The sequence below is a fragment of the Carlito syrichta genome, unplaced genomic scaffold, assembly GCF_000164805.1.
Source record: "Carlito syrichta isolate Samal-C Ts95f unplaced genomic scaffold, Tarsius_syrichta-2.0.1 Scaffold303365, whole genome shotgun sequence".
Classification (NCBI taxonomy): domain Eukaryota; kingdom Metazoa; phylum Chordata; class Mammalia; order Primates; family Tarsiidae; genus Carlito; species Carlito syrichta.
The window spans coordinates 59,926-80,003 of record NW_007247461.1 but is presented as its reverse complement, the minus strand read 5'-3'; positions in this window follow the sequence as shown (position 1 = coordinate 80,003).

The window sequence follows — 20,078 nt, the reverse complement described above, 5'->3', positions numbered from 1 at the left end:
TACACACACACACAAGCATGCATACACACACATGAGTACAAATAAACTAGAGGAATCTGAATAAGACCTGTGGATTATATCAATGATAATTTTGCAAGTTGGCGGGAAACTGTGTAAGAGGCACAGGAATCTCTCTGTATTATTTCTTACAACTGCATGTACAGCTATCTCAAGATAAAATGTTTAGCTTTTTGAAAAAAGTATAGAATGTACGAAAGACAATGCCTCAGCTATTGACACCAGCAGACGCTTAGGAAAGCAATTGACGCTTAGGAAAGAATTTTGAGCCAGTTGTCCATTAAGATTTTCTAGTTTGTGATAATAGAAACATGTCATCTGAATATAAAAAATAAGCTGTGCTTCTAATTTCTAGAGCTGTGTTGTTCAATACGGTAGTCACTAGCCAAATTGTAATTATTTAACACTTGAACTACAGCCAGTCCTAATGGACATGTGCTGTTAGTATAAAATGCACACCAGATTTCAAACACATAGTACAAATGAAAGAATGTAAAATAGCACGTTTTTTTAAATGAAATACATGTAGAAATAATAACATTTTTCATATATTAGATTAAATAATATATATTTTATTAAAACTAATTCCACCTGTTTCTTTCTTAATGCAGCTTCAAGAAATTTAAAATTATGTATATCATATATATTTCTATTGGACAGCACTGCCCCAGAGCAACCACAAGGATCTACAGTTATCATCAAATCATTAAGGTTCCAACCAGAATGCAGCCCGGGCCTTTATCTGATTTCCCTTAATAGCACACCTTCTTCACACTGCCTCTCCCTTCTTCCCCAATCCACTCCTCCCTGGAATCACACGCCCCATAATTTCCCAGTAGGAACTTCCTCTCTATCAGCTCTAACTCTGCAGAACCCAGAAGTGGTTCTTCGTGAGTGTCAGAAACCTGCTACGCTCACATTTCTTGACTCTAAGTTACCCCAAAGGTCAAGAAATGGCCAATAGCTGGGCAAAGTGGCTCATGTCTGTAATACCAATTATTCAGGAGGCTGAAGAGGGAAGATGGCTTGAGGCCAGGAGTATGAGGCCAACCTGGGCAACACAATATGACACTGTCTCTAAAGTAAATAAAATATGCTGTCCATGGTGGCTCGTGCCTGTAATCCTAGCACTTTGGGAGGCTAAGGTGGGAGGATCACGTGAGCCCAGGAGTTCAAGACCAGCCTTGGAAACATAGTGAGACTTTATCTCTACAAAAAAATCAAAAAATTTGCTGGACATGGTGATACATGCCTGTAATCCCAGCTACTCAGAAGGTTGAGGCAGAAGGATCACCTGAGCCCAGGAGGTTGACACTGTGGTGAGCAGTGATTGTACCACTGCATTCCAGCCTGGGCAACAGAATGAGACCCTGACTCAAAAATAAATAGATATAGATAGATAGATGATAGATATATAGATATAATAAAATAAATTTGTAAAAGAAATAACCAGTAAAAGCCATACACATGTTCTTTCTGTAAGACTTTTTTTGCAGATGGCTCAGAGAGTCAGGTACAAGTTTCATTCGTTCTCATCTTAGGTCCCAGCCCAAAAGTCCTCTCCTCAGAGATGCTGTTTTAGATACTCTTGAGCACTCTGGATGCTGATAGGATCTTTTGACCCAGCTTCTGTCTCTGTTGTGGTGCCCAGTTCTGCAGAGGCTCCAGCTGGCTTCATGTAGGGGACAGTGCAATCAGGCTGAGCCCATGCTCCTCTTACCTCCTGCCTGGGGGTTTCTCAATGGACACCACGCAGTGGAACCCACTCAGAGCTCACGCATGTGCAAACTAAATGTTCTGGAAGAGTTAACGCCTCAAGAGGTAAACCTTTAACTAATGAGGGACTGATGCCAGTGGCTTCCCTACCTTCCCCTAGGTTGGACGGTTCTGAGACATGCCTCAGTCTGTCCTACGGGGTTGAGCAGTTGACTATCCCGAGATGCAGAGGCCAGCTTAATAGCACACCTTCTTCACACTGACTCTCCCTGCTTCCGCAATCCACTCCTCCGTGAAATCACACACCCCATAAGGTACCTACACTTACCCCTTTGTCTCAGGCCCGGCTTTCTGGGGAGCCCAGGCTAAGCAGAGGCCTTGCCTGGCCTCACGCTCCAAAGTGGCCCTCCCAGCCCCAGCCCCAATGCCCCATCTCAGGACCTGCTTACTGTGTTTGCTGCTTCTGACAATCTTGTTCACTTGTTTGTTGACTTCTAGACTGCAGGCTCCATGAGGGTTCCATCCCAGACACCTGAAAGCAGGGCTGGGGCCAACTTGATGCTCAGTAAGTGCTTGTCAAAGCCCTGACCAAGCTGCCCACAACTCTTTCAAAACTCTCCATTGATCAGCTGGGATCAGACCTGATTCAGATAGACTATTTAATGAGCTGAGAGGTCTATATTCTGGAAAAAGAAGACACTGCTCTTTTTAAAATGAGAGTGTTTCCTATTTGGATCCACCCAGGTAGGACCTTGCCCTTAAAGGTGATAAAGGTAAAGAAAAAGTGGACTGGATAAAGAAAATGTGGTACTTATACACGATGGAATATTACACAGCCATAACGAAAAACAAAATTATGGACTTCACAGTAACTTGGATGGATTTAGAATCTATAATACTCAGTGATCTATCACAGAAACAAAGATCTGAGTACCACATGTTTTCACTCATAAATGGGCCCTGAACATTTATCATAATACTATAAGAAAAAGATCGGCAGTAGTGAGAGACTACTAGGAGAGGGAGTGAGGGGGCACATGACATCAATAAGGATACCCAAACTTTATCTATACAATGATCACTTATGTACCCAACCCTGAATTGTATCCTACATCTTTAAAATTAAAAAGTAAAATAAAACAAATTTAAAAAGAAGAAAGCAGCAGGTATTGAAATCTCCCAGTCAGAAAGCATTATGAGCGATGCCAGGGATGGATATTCCTCCCCGGGAGCTTTGATTGCCTTAAATCAATTAGGCAATCCTAGGAAAAATTACCAGGCCCCAGAGAGCAGGCTGTGGGAGCTGGGGACATGGGCTGTCTTTGGCAAAGCTGGGAAGCCAAGCATCTCAGGTACTAAGCAGGGGCTGAGCTTCAAAGTGCTCTCATTCACCAGCTTCACACTGTGGGTTCCTTGGGGGTTGGGGCAGGGATGAAACGAGATATTGCATGCAGAGCACCACACACACACACACACACACACACACACACACACACACACACCATCATCATCATCATCACCATCATCTTCATTATTTTTCCCATCTATGACCCTGAACCTGCACTGACAGACCGAAAAGGCAAGGCCTCTCCCACACGCCAACAGACCACATCCACTCCAAAGGGAATGACTCTAGGGCAGCACCTCTCAACCCAGGGCAGTGTTATCCCCAGGGCACATCTGACAACGTCTAGAGACATTTTTGGTCATCACACCTGGAAACAGGGTGCCACTGGTATCTAGTGGGTAGAGACCAGAAACACTTAATCCTATAATGCATAGGACAGCCCTTCAGGATAAAGAATTAATCAGCTTCAAGTGCCAGTAGAAACCCTGGCTCAGAAGATGCAGAGTGTTTATGGAAGGTTCCCTCAGCCCCCAAAGGTGCTGCACAGGGCTATGTGGGACATTTCAGCAGGCCTGGGTGTAAATCCCAGATCCCCTTAGAGTGGCTTTGTGTTCTGGGCAAGTGAAGTTCCCTTTCTGAGCCTCAGCTGCCTTGACCATAGAATGAGGACACCCATCTCTTTAGGATACAAGAGGATTAAACGAAATCATGTCTGTCAAGAGCTCTGCTCAGTTCTTTGCAGTCAGAGCTCAAGGAATGGGAGCTATGCTCTGTTGAATAGTGTCCCCCCAGATTCACATCCACCCAGAATCTCAGATTGTTATTATTATTTATTATTTTTTTTGAAAGAGTGTCTTTTGCAGATGTAATTAGTTAAACTGAGGTCTTATTGGATTATGATGGGTCCAAAATCCAACGATTCGTGTCTTTGTAAGAGAAGGGAGGTGATTCAGACACAGAGGCAGAGATTGAAGTGAGGTGTCCACAAGCTGAGGAATGCCAAGGAGTGCTGGCACTCCGGGAAGCTAGTAAAAGGGAATGGAATAGGTTTTCCCTTAGAGCCTTAGAAAAAACCAGCCCTGCTGACCCTTGCATTTTGGACTTTTGGCCTCCAGAAACTGAGAGTAATTTCTATTGTTTAAAGTCACCCAGTCTGTGGTACTTTTTTACAGCAGCCCTCATAAACCAAGAGGGGACCTGTGACCAAACGGTGATTGCCATTACAGTGATATGCAGCACATAGGTGGGCATCTCTAGAGAACACAGAGGTCTCCATACCAAGAACACACGTGTAACCTGAGAGCACGTGCACATGTTTGCCCTCCAGCATGCAGAACCCTCATGCCCAGGATATGTCTGGGACTTGGATGATAGAGAATGCCTACATATCCAGGTGCCCAGTTTATGTTTAAAATGCACCATCTGTGAAGTTCACAGGGCATCCCTTGAGCCTATTGGGTCTACTGAGGCTACACCACCAGCACTACGTGTGTCAGGAGTACCCAGGGTGCCAATAGCACACAGAGCATGGCCACAGCACCGCGGGTACTGACAACAACTTCCCTAGTGGGTCTAGGGAAAGGGGAGCCTACCTAGAAAACACGGAATAGCCAGCACACAGCAAGCCCCTAAAACATCAAGGACATTGAGAGAACACTGGGTATGACTACATGGAAGGTATACTGACCCACACACACTAGGTCCCTGGGAAGCAGAGAGCAGTTACAGCACTAAGTGAATTTGTAGCTCTCAGGCCGTTTCTACAGCACACTGTGGGTATCTTCAGTCCCAGACCAGACCTATGGCCAGGGAGGGTGTCTGCCCCGAAGAAACAGCTCTGAGGAACTCCGAGTAACTATGGCACATGGAAAGCAGAGAAGGAGGAAAATCCATTTGGGGCCAAGAGCTCTGTCTGAACTTTGTCCTTTTCTCAAGCAAAAGAAAATATTATTTCACCCTCTAAAGAGCCACACATAATAACAGGCGAAATGTCAAGACCAATGTTGATATAAACCCCCAAGGAAAACAAACATCTCCGTACCTTCTCCACCGTCTCCCCACCTCACCCTGCTCAGCTAGTTTAAACAGATCCAGCGGTGGCAGAGGGGAGGCGGGGAAGCGGGAAACCTGCCTGGCTCTGAGAGCAGTGAGGGAAGCCAGCTGAGCTCAGGATGCAGAGCCCACTGGGAACTCGGAGGTGAACCTGGCCTAGGAAGGACACCCCAGACCGGACCCATAGTTAAGAGTTCAGTTCAATTTCAAATCCTGTTGTCATTCATTGACTGTGTGACCTTGGCCAGATAGCCTGACCTTTCTGAACCTGAGTTCCCTCATTAGCAAATGGGGGGATGGCATGGGATAATGTAGGTAGGGCACCAAGCACAGTGCCTGGCACAAGTACTGACTGTTACTGATCATTACCCTCTGCCCAGTCAGGTCTTCCTTGGAGTGGGGAGAGGGAGACCAAGGGAAGGGCCCTCCAGGGAGCTCTGAGGCTGCATGACCACACGAAGGAGCAATTCCTGAGCACCCACTAGGTGCCCAGCTCTGGTCTAGCTACTCCGTTGAAATCACTTAATTGAATCCACACAGCCCTGCAGGTAGAAATCATCATCCTCATGTTGTAAGAGGGGAAACAGAGGTTCAGAGAGGTGAATGGACTTGTTCATGGCCACACATTGGGAAGACAGCCTGAGATTTAAAGCCAGGTCTGTCTGGTTCCAAAAACCTCAGGCAAGGATGACCTCTGGACTCATCTGGGTGCTGGAAGTCAGGTTCTAGTCCCAGAGTTTGCAGGACTCTGTGCACCCCAGGATGTGAGTTGGGGAAGAGTGTTGGATTATACTGCCAAGATACCCCAAATTTGACTCTAGTTGAAAGCCGTAATTGACCAGCCCCTGGCTGTTGGACCTTCCAGCCCCACCTAGGGAATCCTCCAAACATTCAGTTTTTTGTTTCTTTCCTGAATCAAAGATAATTAAACAATTTTTCTTTCTTTTTTTTTTTTTGAGTTGGGGGTCTCACTCTGTCACCCAAGCTGTAGTGCAGTGGCATGAACACAGCTAACTGCAGCCTCCAGCTCCTGGGCTCAAATTACCCTCCTACATCAGTCTCCTAGGAACCTGGGACCACAGACACATACCACCACACCCAGTTAATTTTTTTTTTTTTTTTTTGGTAGAGATGAGGTTTCGCTATATTGCCCAGGCTGGTCTTGAACTCCTGGGCTTAAGTAATCCTCTCACCTTGGCCTCCCAAAGTGCTGGGATTACAGGCATAATTCACCACTCCTGGCTCAACAAATACTTATTGAGCTCCTCCTCCATGTCAGACTTTGAGCTGAGCACAAAAGACTCAGAATTCAATCCTCCCTGAGTCCTATCTTCAAGAAACTTCCAGTTCAATGGGGGGTGGATAGAGACAGATAACACTATTACAATATCATAAACACTTGCTTTAATGTGTTTAATGTGCACCTGCATAAACTCTAGTGGGGCCACAGGAGAAGGGACACTTGAGTCTCCCAGGGGAAATCAAAGGAGGTAGTATTTGCAGGAAGCTTTGAGAATGAACAGCGGTCTGTCTGGAGGGTCAGGGAGAAAGGGTATTTGGAGACAGAAGGAGAGGCTCAGATAAAAGCACGAGGCATGAAGGCTTAGAGTGGTAGGGAATCTGCATGTAGCCCATTTTGCTGTTGGGCATCGGAGACTCGCAAGGGAGATTCATTGACTGATTCAAGATGAATCAGTGAGAAGGTAGGTCTGTGAGGTGGCAGGGACCAGATCACGACCGGTTCTATCAGGTGGGTTTTATTGTAAGAGCAACAGGGAACTATGGAAAAGACATAAGTAGTTTATATCTCCTTTGAAAATTGTCACTGTCAAGTGGGGAGCAGAGTTTGGAGGGGGGCTGGTTGGAGAGGGGAGACCAGCGAGGAAGTAAGAGAACATGGCAGCCAGAATAGGGCAGTGGCCTAGGGGTATGGAAGAGGGTGCTCCCAAAATATGCACAGGTAGAATGGACAGGCCTTGAAACCTGACTTGGAGAAGGAGAAAAAGAACCCACAGGATGCTCAAATTTTGCCACCTGACTGGAGGCTAACAGTGGTACCTTCCAGGAAGACAGATTGGGAGTACCACTTCGGCCCGGGTGGTGTCCTGAAGAAGACACCACCAGGAGGCAGTTGGCATGTGAATTGTGTTGGCATGCTGGGGCACACCAATATGAGGATGTGGGACAGAGGAAGAAATGCTAAAAAGTAGCTGGAGAAGGAGGAGCTAGAGGGTAGGTGGTGAAGCAGGGAAAAGAAATAGTAAGAAATAGTGAGGCTGAAAACAAAGATGAAAGCCTGGCAAACGGATCAGATGGCATGGAGGTCAGGGGCAGTCCAGCCAGTTGCCATTTCAGCTATGGGATGGGAGAAAATTGCTGAGGAGGGTGGATGTGAAGAGGTAGGCAAGGTCAGGGCCATGTACTATCTTCTGGAGATAGGAGATAGTGGTTGGCAGGAGGCTCAGGGTCAAAAGAGGATTTTTATTTCAAAATGGGAGAATTGAAGAGCTGCTGGCGATTCCAAAGCTAAAGTCTGATTCTGGTTACTAGAGTCCAGGAGGCCCCTGTGGATAACACAGGAGTTGTGGCCCAGAGGCCATTGAGAGTGGGCAAGTTTCTGCATTGATACTGAGGGAGAGGAGGGCTGAATCGGGAGGGTCAATCTGGAGAGGACAGAGGGAGAAGAGGTGCCATGTGGGGCTGTGGGGGAGCCCCCCACAGGGCAGTTGAGGAATCTGGCAGGGCAGCAGAGAAGTGGAGGGCAGGACAGGCTTTGGGTTCAGACCAAGCTGGGTTTGCATCCCACTCACCAGCTGTGTGACCCTGAATGCTGCCCCACGCTGCTGTTCCTGCATCCCTGACACTGGAATAGTAGTTGTCCCCGCCCCGCGGGAGCAAATGCACGAAAGGCATTTAGGGCAGGATCCGGCGAACAGAGGGCCTCGATAAATGTTAGTGAATAAGAATAATAAATAATGAGGAGCTATCGAAGGGTTTTTGAAGCTGGGAAGTGACAAGGTCAAATCTGTATTTTAGAAAGACCCTGCTGGAGGAGGAGGTAGCCTTGGGGAGAAACTAAAAGGTCGTGCACTTCTTGAGGTATTTCTCTGAAGTCTGTGGGAAGTTTGTAGTGTCAGGTTAAAGATTTTATTGGTTCCATGTTTGGTTTCTGATTTGACTGTTTCCTTGGGTCCTCCCGCGTCCCATGCCGGTCTCACTGACGTGCTCGTAATTGACCTGGAGAGGCGTGCCTGGCGAGTTGGGTCGGGCGGGGCTTCGAGATGTATTTCTGAAATGAAATAAACCGATGGGAAAAGCAAATACAGAACAATAAACAAATAACGTGGAGGGTGGATTCTGGGGGTGGACTGAAACCAGGGCTGGCAGGGCTCAGAGTGAGGGTGAAGACCCACCAGGAGGGCTTGGGGTGATTTCTTGTGAAACTCCCAGTCTGTTCCTCTGGGCGATCAGCAGTTGTGATTCAGGCACAGTCAGCCCTCCTCCCACATCCCTCATGGTTTTGGCAGAAAAAACCTCCACTTGGAATAGCATTTGCACACCTTGTAGGAGAGTCCTGGGACCCACAGTGAACCCAAGCATTCAGGACTGGGTGGAATGGAAGAATAGCAATCACAATAATCACATTAGCAATAGTTATCATTGAGTTCTTACAGCCCTCTGAGGGGTCAAACACTGTGATTAGCCCCATTGCACAGGAGAAGAGACTGATGCTCAAATAAGTATGCTACTTGCCTGAGTACTTTACCAGGATTCATGCCTCTGTGTTGGAAGAGATACCCTCACTTAGCCATCCTGCTCCAGGGACCCTGGCCTATGTGATGCCCTGGGCAGTACTTTCTCCAAGAAACCTCAGGGAGACTGAGTTCCTCTCCTGGCAACTCAGGCACAAAGTAGAAAGAGCCTAAGGAGCCGGCAGCCCCTCCACTAACCTGCTGTGTGACCTTGAGCAAGTGGTTTCTTCTCTCTGAACCCTGGCTGCCTCCTCTTCAGCCAAGGATGGCTCAGTGTCTAATCCCCAGGACTGTCTTGCTGATTCCACTGACTCCTACCTGTCTTGGCCTAGCACACAGTAGGCACTCCATGGAGGCCCAAACCCTCTTCCCAGGGTTTCCCTGTCAGGGCCGATTATCTCCATGGAATCCACGCTGTGAAAATAAACATGAACTCAAATGGCCCCAGTCTCCGTGGCAGCCAAGGGGAAGCTCGGTCCCCAGCCCGTGTCTGTTCTAGGCAAGAACAAAAGTTTCCCTGTGAAGTTGCCCCCACCCCTGCTTCCCTTCTGGAGCCAGCTGGGATGGGAGGGGAGCGGAGGGGGCCAGGCCTGCAGCCTGGTGAGCTCGGCTGAGTGTCAAAGCCCAACCCCATCCCAGCACCATGGCTGAGGCAGGTGAAGGGCCTCCAGGCTCAGAAACCTCAGGGCAGAAACCTGGGTGAGGAGTAGGATGTGAGTGGGTGGGGGCTGGGTCCATGGGTGGGGTTCATGAGTGGCCCTGGGGACAGAGTGTGTGACAGCTGGTCCAGGGATGTGGATAGGGAAAGCTGCCCAGTTATCCCTGCATAGCGTGCTGTGACCACTCACCTATATCACACCCCTTGCCTGCCAGACACCCTGTTCCGAGCCTCTCAGATCCTGGGTTTCAGGAGCTGGCAGGAAAAAGTCTGGCCCTGGAGGACATGGCAGAACCATCACAGAACTTGGTGTCAGAGAGAAATGGTCCCAAACTGGCTCCATCATAACTTGCCATGAGGCCTTGAGCAGCTAGGGGCCCCTAGTCCATTTGTACATCTGTGTCATGGAATGGCCTACCTGGCTGAGGACAGGAGAGCCTCCTGGGGGGCAAGGCGAGGCACAGCCACGGTGGGTTCAGACACATAGCCTAAGAGGACGAGAGAGCTGGGATTTCGGGGAGGAGCAATGGGCCCCAACAGAGTCAAACCTAGGAGGAGAGAAGCCAGCAATAGTGAGGCAGGCTCAGCCAGGCCGGAGGAACCAAGGGAGGCATGGACACAAGGGGGCTGCTCTGGGTGGGAAATGGTAGTTTCGACACCAGTGTGGACACAGGTCTCCTATCAATGTGGGGAGAAGAAAGGCTGTGCAGAAGGGAGCCCCATTTGACTAAACTCTATCCCTTCGTGTGCCCAAGCAGACCTGCTGTGGGTCCCCTAGTCAAGCATAAGCCAGAGCAGTGACCTCACCTTCTCCCCCAAGGTCATCAAAGCACAGGAAGTCCACAGAGAGAAGTGACTCTGCGTGGACAGTGGGCCAAGTGGAGCCATGTGGGTTAGCGGCAGCAATCACGACAGAAGCAGCAGTACTTGTCCTGTCCCAAAAGGTCCCGGGAGGCTCAGAGGTAGCCAGAAGCTACCAGTTCTGGCACAGCCAGTGGCCATGGTAGTGAATTTCACTCAGTCATGCAGTAACAGAGTTGGTAAGGGAGGATGTAGGAGTAGTCAAATGGCAACCAGGGCTTATGCAAATACTGTCTCAATAGCACTGCTTGAAAAGACTTAGAATGGTTCATCACCAGTATATAGAAATACAGTTGACATTTGTATTAAATATTTTGATCTTGTACCTTGCAAGCTTACTAAACTCACCTATTAGCACTGGTGGGGTTTTTATTGATCGCATTGGACTTGCAGATCATATCATCTGTAAATAAATGCAAGTCGACTTTGGAAATAAAATGACAATCACAACTTACCTGTAGGTGTACATTAGGTACCCCTTGGGTCTCCCTGAAACATCTGGAAGAATGAGACTCTGCAAGGAGCTAGGTCTCCTGAGTAGGGAGGAAGATATTCAAGACAAGCAAAATCCAGCTTGTTGTCATCACAGGCTGGTGATGTCAGAGCTCTGGTGATCACAGTCCCTCCCCTGCTGGGTGATCACAAGGATTCTTGCCTCAGAGCTGTGAAAGTATCTGAAGTGGAGATACTGGCCTCCCCACTGTCTGGAAAAGATGCTTAAATTTTTAATCATGCATTTTACTCAAAAATTAAACATTTCAATACAAATTACAATGTAAGTTTTTCAGTCTTTAAAACTTTTAGATTCTGCAATCCTACTCTTAGAAATTGATCGTTAGACAATTATAAAATCCACAAAGATAGAGACCAATCAGTTGATATATGATGAGAATGCCATCATAACTTTATTTGTGCAAAAATAATTTGAAGATCATCTGAACAGCCAACAAAAACATGGAATACTATGCAGCCATTATAAATGACTATACTATGCAGATTATATCTTTATGTGTTTGATTTATATCTAAGTGAAATAGGCAGCAAAACAGTATTAGAGAATAGCCCCATTTTGGTCTTCAGAAATACATATATGTAGAAAGATATCTAGAAGAAAAATATTTCAGAATATTCACTTACCTCTAAGAGGTAAAATTAGGAACAAGGTGCAATTTTTTTTCCTGATCATCTTTTAGTATTATCTACGCTTTCTTGTTTTTCTACAATTCAAGTTATAATAATAATATACATAGCCATCCTTTATTAAGCACTTATTTTGTGCCAAACACAGTATTGAGGGTTTTGTGTTTATATGTTTCCTTATCTAATCCTTATAACAGCTCTGGGAAATAGGTGCTATTGCTTTATCAGGCAGGATTGTTTCCATTGAAAGTGACAGAATACCCAGTTCAAATTGGCTTAAGCAAAGAGAGAGGATTAATTAGCTCATATCGATAGAAAGCCATGCTTGGCTTCATGCAGGGGCTCAAAAGTTGTCGACATGCTGTGGTTTCTCTTGGCTCTCCCTCCTCTAGGCAGTTCCTTCTTAACAGCAATTCCATGGTCAGATAACCAACAGCAGCATCTGTCCTCACATCCTCAGAACTGCAAGGCCATTCAGTAAAGGCCATTCAGTAAGAAGCGATTCAATAAAAAAAAAACCTGGAGATTTACTCTGCTGGACTGTCTTGAGTCACAGACCACCCAATCTCTGTGGTCAGGTGACGGAGTGCTCTGATTGGCTTAAGCTGGGCCACATGCCCTATTCAAGGAGCTAAGAATGAAGTCTTGGTTCAGAGTGAGGGAAAACTGGTACTCCCAAAGCAAAAACAAATGTGTGCTAATTAGGGGGAAAAGCCATCCACTGCAATCATCTCCAATATACTGATGAGGAAACTGATAAGGAAAGCTCAGAGATGGGAAATAGTTTGTTCAAAGTCAAATAAATAGTAAGGGTGCCAGGATTTGAACTCACATTGTCTAACTCCAAAAACCATAAACTTATTTACAACACGATATTGCCTCCCGTGATTACTTGTATAGTATTTTGGTTAATTTATGTACAAAATAAAATCATAAGCCTCTGCCAGTGGGTTTGTGGTGCCTGACTGCTTAAGGTACCAGTGGGGCCAGAGCATGCTCAAGACACCGTGCCCAGTGCCTCCAGCCAAGATGGTGGCCAAGAACCAGTCAAGCACCTCATAGGGCCTGAGTTATCTTTCCATCAAGACAGGTAGCCAAGACACCAGCGAATGGCCAGTGTGGCTCAGAAAATAAGAAGCTCCAAACACACAAACTATCATAATAACAGCTGATATTTATTGGTGGCTTGCCATGTGTCAGGTACCGTGTTGCTTATTCCTCATAACTGCCTGGGGACATGGGGACAGTTCCTGCCCTCAGTTATGGATGAGGGAACTAAGTACAGAGAGGTGAAGTTCCTTAAGGTCACAGTCATCACAGGTGGAGTGGAGCTTAGGTTGAGGTGTGACTCTAGGGTCAGCCCTTAATCACATGCTGTAATGTGTGTATCGATAGTTCCTCTCTGCAGCCAAGAGGAAATTTTAGAGACACTTGCAAAGATCAGAAATGTAGAACACGAATATGCTGATTACATAACTTCAAGTATTAAAGGGGTGAAGGAAGGCTGATGCCTCTAGCTGACGTCCTAGCTGCATTTCCTGGGCGTGTTTGCTGGAGACAGATTGTGCGGTCAGAACTTAGTGTGCAACCTCAAAGTCTGCTAAATTTCCTTCCCATAGTGACTTCAGCCCTCATCTTGAGTTTATCATTATTTTATATGGCAAAGGATGTCATCATCAGAAAAAAAAATAAATCCAACCTCTAAGTAGACACTTAGGTTTAAAGGATGTTCAATTAGGAAAATGTTTATGATACACTGTGAGAGATTTGTTTTAATGCAAACTACAGAGCTATTCAGATAGTAGGATCCAAATGTTGTTCTTTTCTTAAAGACTACCCATACATTGAAAAGACCAAAGACTAACTCTGGAGACAGGTATTACGATTATTTTCAGCTTCTCATTTGGCTTTTTCTATACTTTCCAGTTTTTCTATAATGAAGTAAATTATATTCATAATTTAAAAGGTATTACATTTTCTACAAAGGCTTCCTATTCTAAGAGGGATAACGCCTCCATAACAATCTCAAGCTTTTCTTTTAACTTCTTTGCTTATTTTTCATCAACAAGCATCCACTGATTTTAGCTGTGCTGGGCTCTCACTCAGAGTAGATCCAATGCAAATTTCCTTGAGGCGCTCTCTATGCAATGGGTGGACTAACAGACAGTCCTAGACATAATCGTCTGCTCAGACATCAGTCGCCCCACTGCAAGTGAATCCGTGAGGACAGGACCTTTTCGACGTCATCTCCATACCAAGGATGGAGTCTGAAACAGTCGCTGCAGAAATATTATGATCAAGTGAGTGAAATCAGGGAGATACTAGTTCAAATCCCAACTCATTGAGTCCCAGTTTCCTTTTCTGCAAAACACAGAGATAATACCTGTCCCATGGGGTTGTTTGAGAGCTCAGTTAATGATGCCTGGTAAGAGTAATAGACATTCAACCCAAAGGAGAACAATTTATTTCAAATTGGCTAAATTATGATGGTGTACAAAGTCTGGGGTAAGGTCTTCCTCTGCAAGCATCTGGAGCTTGACTAGAAAGAAATTTGGCCCACAACTTGTAGAAGAGTATGTAGATTACATATCTGTTTATCTAAGAAAAGTAGAGGCATTGCATTTTAAAATGGAAGAACAAACCAAAAACTCAAAGCAGCCTAAGTTCCCTAAAGGCAGAGGAAGGGAACAGTGAAACCACACATAATATTCCTTGTTTTGTCATGACCTGACTTGACAATCAGGAATGTATTTAGCATAATTATAAAATTGACAGAAAGTACAGGGAGTGCCTATAGACGCCTTCACCTCCCCCCCCAGTTTCCCCTATTGCTAACATCTTTCATCAATGGGGCACATTTGTTACAACTGATGTACAAATATTGATACATTAACCAAAGTCCATAGTTTACATTAAGGCTCACCCCTGACGTACACTCTAAGGGTTTGGACAAATATACAATGACATATACCCAAACATCTGGCAACCATTGATCTTTTTACTGTGTCCACAGTTTTGTCTTTTCTATAATTTCATATAGGTGGAAGCATTCATATATAGCCTTTACAAACTGATTTCTTTCACCTAGCAATATGCATTTAAGCTTGCTTTGTTTTTCTTTGTTTTTTTTTTAATGGTTTAATAGCTCATTTCTTTTTAGCACTGCATAATATTCCATTGTCTGGATATACCACAATTTGTTTACCCATTCAACTATTTCTTTCTTTCTTTCTTTCTTTCTTTCTTTCTTTCTTTCTTTCTTTCTTTCTTTCTTTCTGTCTTTCTTTCTTTCTGTCTGTCTTTCTTTCTTTCTTTCTTTCTTTCTTTTGGTAAAAACAGGGGTCTTGCTATGTTACCTAGGTTAGCCTCGAACTCCCAACCTCAAATGATCCTCCCACCTCAGCCTCCCAAAGTGCTGAGATTACAGGCATGAGCCACCACTCCCAGTCCCCATTTGCCTACTGAAGTACATCTTAGTTACTTCCAAGTTTTTGACAATCAAAACTTATAATGTATTTTATCTTTTTTTTAACTGTATTTCCTAGCTCTAGCCACTAAAAATGCCCAGAAATGATGACCATCTCAATAATAATGAGCATTGCTTAAACCTAGAATGTGCTCTCTAAATACCATTCCTCACTCAAAGAAACCAGAGTTCCTTAGAAAAATAGCTGATTCCAGGTCTGGGGCAGACAATGTCCAAGACGAGTCTGAAGCACCTTGCTATTCCAGGAAATAAGAAAGTCATCAAAGTCAGTTGGGGTCAAAGACCTCAGGAGCCAACCCAAAGAGATTCTCTCTAGGCCATCGGATCACTTGAGCATCAATGAGAATAAGAATTGCAGAGGATTGAACATATCAAATCATATTAAATCCCTATATTCATAATAATACTTTAAAAACTCAATTAAAAAATACTTCCTAGGATGCTAGGAAACCAGCTCACTATTTGGGAACTATTAAAGAATCAAGTCAGCCGGGCTTGATGGCTCAGCCTGTAATCCTGCGCCTTTGGGAGGCTGAGGTGAGTGGATTGCCTGAGCCCGCGGGTTCGAGACCTGCCTGGGCATGGCGAGACCTCATCTCTACAATAAATCAAAAATTAGCTGGGCATGGCAGCGCACGCCTGTAATTCCAGCTACCTGGAAGGCTGAGGTGGAAGGATCGCCAGAGCCCAGCAGGTTGAGGCTGCGGTGGCCAGGAGTGTGCCACTGCACTCCAGTCTGGGTGACAGAGTGAGACTCCAACTCAAAAAAAAAAAAAAGAATCAAGTCTTTGTATTGTTTGTGCATATTTATTGAATGAGATCACACTTTACCTTGGGGTAACTAAAGGGTTAATGAGGACAAGTTGCCCTTTTTCAAATATTCCAGCTAATAAATGAAAGGAAGACAAAAGTAGAATATCATCACTTTGCAATCCCTAATGAAATCATGAATCTGGGCAGTGAACATTAACGGCTGCTAACTTCACCCAAAAAAAGAGATCACAAGACATCATGGGCCTCCTGACAGAAGGACACAACATCTCCTCTGAAGCACTATTGCCAAAAATCGAACCTGAATCTGATCAAGCGTCCTAATCTAATTATGAGAAATACCAAAGACAGAAGAACATGTGTGAAGAACCCCACAAGAATACACGCAGCAAAATCCAGATCAGAGACAACGCAGCAGAACAAATGACTGGATTTCTTCAACAAATAAATGGTAAGGGTGGAGCAATGGGCGGGGGGAGAAGAGGAGAGACAGACACGGAGCAAGAGACACTTGAGAAACGTATGAGCTTTCTTAGCAGATGTAAAAAACTTTTATGAGGCACTCAGTGAGATGTAAACATTGACTAGATATGTTTGATGACAATTTCTCCAGGAGTCAGAATGGTACTATGACTATTAGATTTTAAAGATTTCCTTAGCTCTTAGAAATATACACCAAAATAGTTGTGGTTGAAATGTTACAGTGTCTGGAATTTGTTTTAAAATAGCCCATTGGGATAGAATTGGGTGGGAAGTGGATGAAATAAGACTGGGCATGAGTTATGATGACTGAAGCTGAGTGATGGGTACATTATTCCACTGTTGTGTATGTTTGAAATTTTCCATTAAAAAAAAGTTTGCTAGCCGGGCTCGGTGGCTCAGCCTGTAATCCCAGCACTTTGGGAGGCTGAGGTGAGTGGATTGCCTGAGCCCATGGGTTCGAGACCTGCCTGGGCAACTTGGTGAGACCTCATCTCTACAATAAAATTTTAAAAAATTAGCTGGATGTGGTAGTACGCGCCTGTAGTTCCACCTACTTGGAAGGCTGAAGCGGAGGGATCGCCGGCGCCCAGCAGGTCGAGGCTGCGGTGGCCGGGAGCGGCCACTGCACTCCAGTCTGGGTGACAGAGTGAGACTCCAACTCAAAAAAAAAAACAAAAAACAAAACAAAACAAAAATTTGCCAAAAATAAACATTTTGGAAAGTTCCTTTTCCAAAACATAGCCAAAGGTGATTCAAGATCTCTCATACCTCTGAAGTTTTTGTGTTGTCACCTCTCTGTGTTAAATGTGACCTGAGTGGCAACTTTCTTCCCAACACTCATTTTTCCTTCCAAGTACCTACCTGTTGGTAAGTTGGTTCTAACCTGCCTGGGCAGGGGTGAGGAGGAGCCATGTTTGACACACCCTCCCTGTATCAGCCTGCATCCTTAGAAGGACCATCCACCACAGGGCAGAAGGAACAAAGATGGGTCTGGGCCCCAGATCTGCGGCCAACTTGGCAGGTGCAAGGTGGGAGCACTGCAAACTCAACTATCTGGGCAGACTTCTCTCTGGGGCATGTGTGGAGCTAGGACATTCACAGTAGGCATAAATCAGGTAGATAAAAACAGAGTCATGAGCCGAACTCAGTGACTCAGCCTGTAATCCCGCACTTTGGGAGGCTGAGGTGAGTGGATTGCCTGAGCCCGCGAATTCGAGACCCGCCTGGGCAACTTGGCGAGACCTCATCTCTACAATAAATGAAAAAATTAGCTGGGCGTGGGAGCGCACGCCTGTAGTTCTAGTTACTGGAAGGCTGAGGCGGAAGGATCGCCGGAGCCCAGCAGGTCGAGGCTGCAGTGGCCGGGAGCAGGAGTGAGACTCCAACTCAAACAAAACAAAACAAAAAAAAACAGAGTCATGTAGTGATTAAGGGCCTACCGCTCAGGAGGCTGAGGCAAGAGGATTACTTGAGCCCAGGAGTTCAAGGCCAGCCTGGGCAATATAGCGAGACTCTATCGCTGTATAAATAAATAGATAAATAAGTAAATAAATAAATGAACCTGGGCTCTGAGAGACATGAGTTCATATTCCAGATCTGTTGGTCAGTACCTGTGACTGTGAGCATGCGCCTTCACCTGCCTCGATTTCTCCAACTGTAGATTGGGAACAATATGGGTACCTTCCTCAAAAGGCTGCTGTGTAGATTCTGTGTGAGAATGTGTGTGAAGCACTGAGCTCAGCGCCAGGCTGGAGTGATACCTGGCAAATGGTGGTTATTTTTGCTGCTGTTATTAATGTCATTATATAGCCAGAATATAAATAGGGCTTCTCCCTCCAAATTATTCCTTATATCTGACTCTTTATGACTATGTTGTACTATGGGGCATGTTCTCAATTATTTCATTTTGGCCAGTAGAATGTTATTTGGGGAAGATGCATTAGCCTGAAATTGCCTCACTAGATGCTCATTTTTGGATGTTAATTGCAGTAACCTGACAAATGGGCTAAAAGGGAGATAAAGTAATTTTGCTGTAGCTTTAGAATTTCTCCTGGGAGTGTGGTCTCTCGCACACAGGGGTCAGATACTGCTGCAAACGAGCCATTTACAGCCCACTTTACAACATAGAATAAAAGCTGTGCAGATTATGAATTTATACCTACAAGAAGAATAAAAGTAACCTGATGGCCTAATGTTCAGTAAATAGGTATCTGTGGTTTGGGATAATTACAGCACCATACAAGCATTTGTAAATCAGACAACTTAGAGAACTGGAGATAGGTGTTCTAGAAAATGATGCTGGACATCTCAAAAAGTGTCCTGGTAATGACAAAGTACACAGATTCAAAAATGCAGGTAAAACACAAACAACAGAAGAAAAAGTAGATAAGTTGAACTTTGTCAAAATTTAAAACTTCTGTGCATCAAAGGACACAATCAACAGAGTGAAAAGACAATCCATGGAATGAGAGAAAATATTTGCAAACCATATATCTGATAAGGGGTTAATACCCAGAAGATACAAAGAACTCCCATAATTCAACACACACACACACAAAAACCCAATTTAAAAATGAGGAATGGGAGCCCAGGAACTCAAGATCAGCCTGGGCAGCACAGCAAGATCTTGTCTGTACTAAAAATACAAAAATTAGCTGGGCATGGCGGTAAATGCCTGTAGTCCCAGCTACTTGGGAAGCTGAGGTAGAAGGATCACCTGAGTCCAGGAAGTCAAGTCTGCAGTGAGCTGTGATTGTGCCACTGCACTCCAGCCTGGGTAACAGAGTAAGACCCCAACTCAAAAGAAAAAAAAAAATGGGGAAAGGACTTGGATATATATCCTTCCAAATAAGATATACAAATGGCTAATAAGCATATAAAAGATGCTCAATTTCATTAATTATTAGGAAAATGCAAATCAAAACCACAGTGAGATGCCACCTTACAACCATGAGAATGGCTACCATCAAAAAAAAGAAAGAAAGGAAAGGAAAAAGATGTGGAGAAATTGGAATGCTGTTTACTGTGGGAGGGGATGTAAAATGGTATAGCTGCCGAGGAAAACAGTATGGCGGTTTCTAAAAAAATCAAAAATAGAATTATCGTATGATCTAGAAGTCTATTTCTAAGTAATGCTGGAAAGAATTGAAAGCAGGGACTCAAAGAGATACCGATATAGCCATATTCATTCACAATAGCCAAACAATGGAAGCAACTTAAGTGTCCACACTGACAGATGGACAGATACACAAAATGTGCTGTACACACATAATAGAGCATGATTAAGTCTTGAAAAGGAGCGACATTCTGACACATACTACAACATGGAGAAAACATCTTGAGGACACTATATTAGGAGAAATAGGTCAGTCACAAATGGGCAAATATATATGATTCCACCTATATGAGGTACCTAAGAGTAGTCAAAGTCATAGAGAGAGAAAGTAGAATGGTAGCTCTGAGGAACTGGAACAGCAGAGAATGATGGGAGTTAGTGTTTAATGAGCATAGTTTCACAAGATGAAAAGCGTTCTGGAGATGGATGGTGCTGATAGTTGTACAACAGTGTGAATGTACTTGATGTCACTAAGCTGTGCATATAAAAATGGTGTGGATGGTGGATTTATGCATATTTTATCAAAATTAACAAACAATAGAAAAAAATGTAGGTGAAGGGTTTACAATTAAATTGTTTCAAGGCCGGGCTCGGTAGCTCAGCCTGTAATCCCAGCACTTTGGGAGGCCGAGGTGAGTGGATTGCCTGAGCCCACGAGTTTGAGACCCACCTGGGCA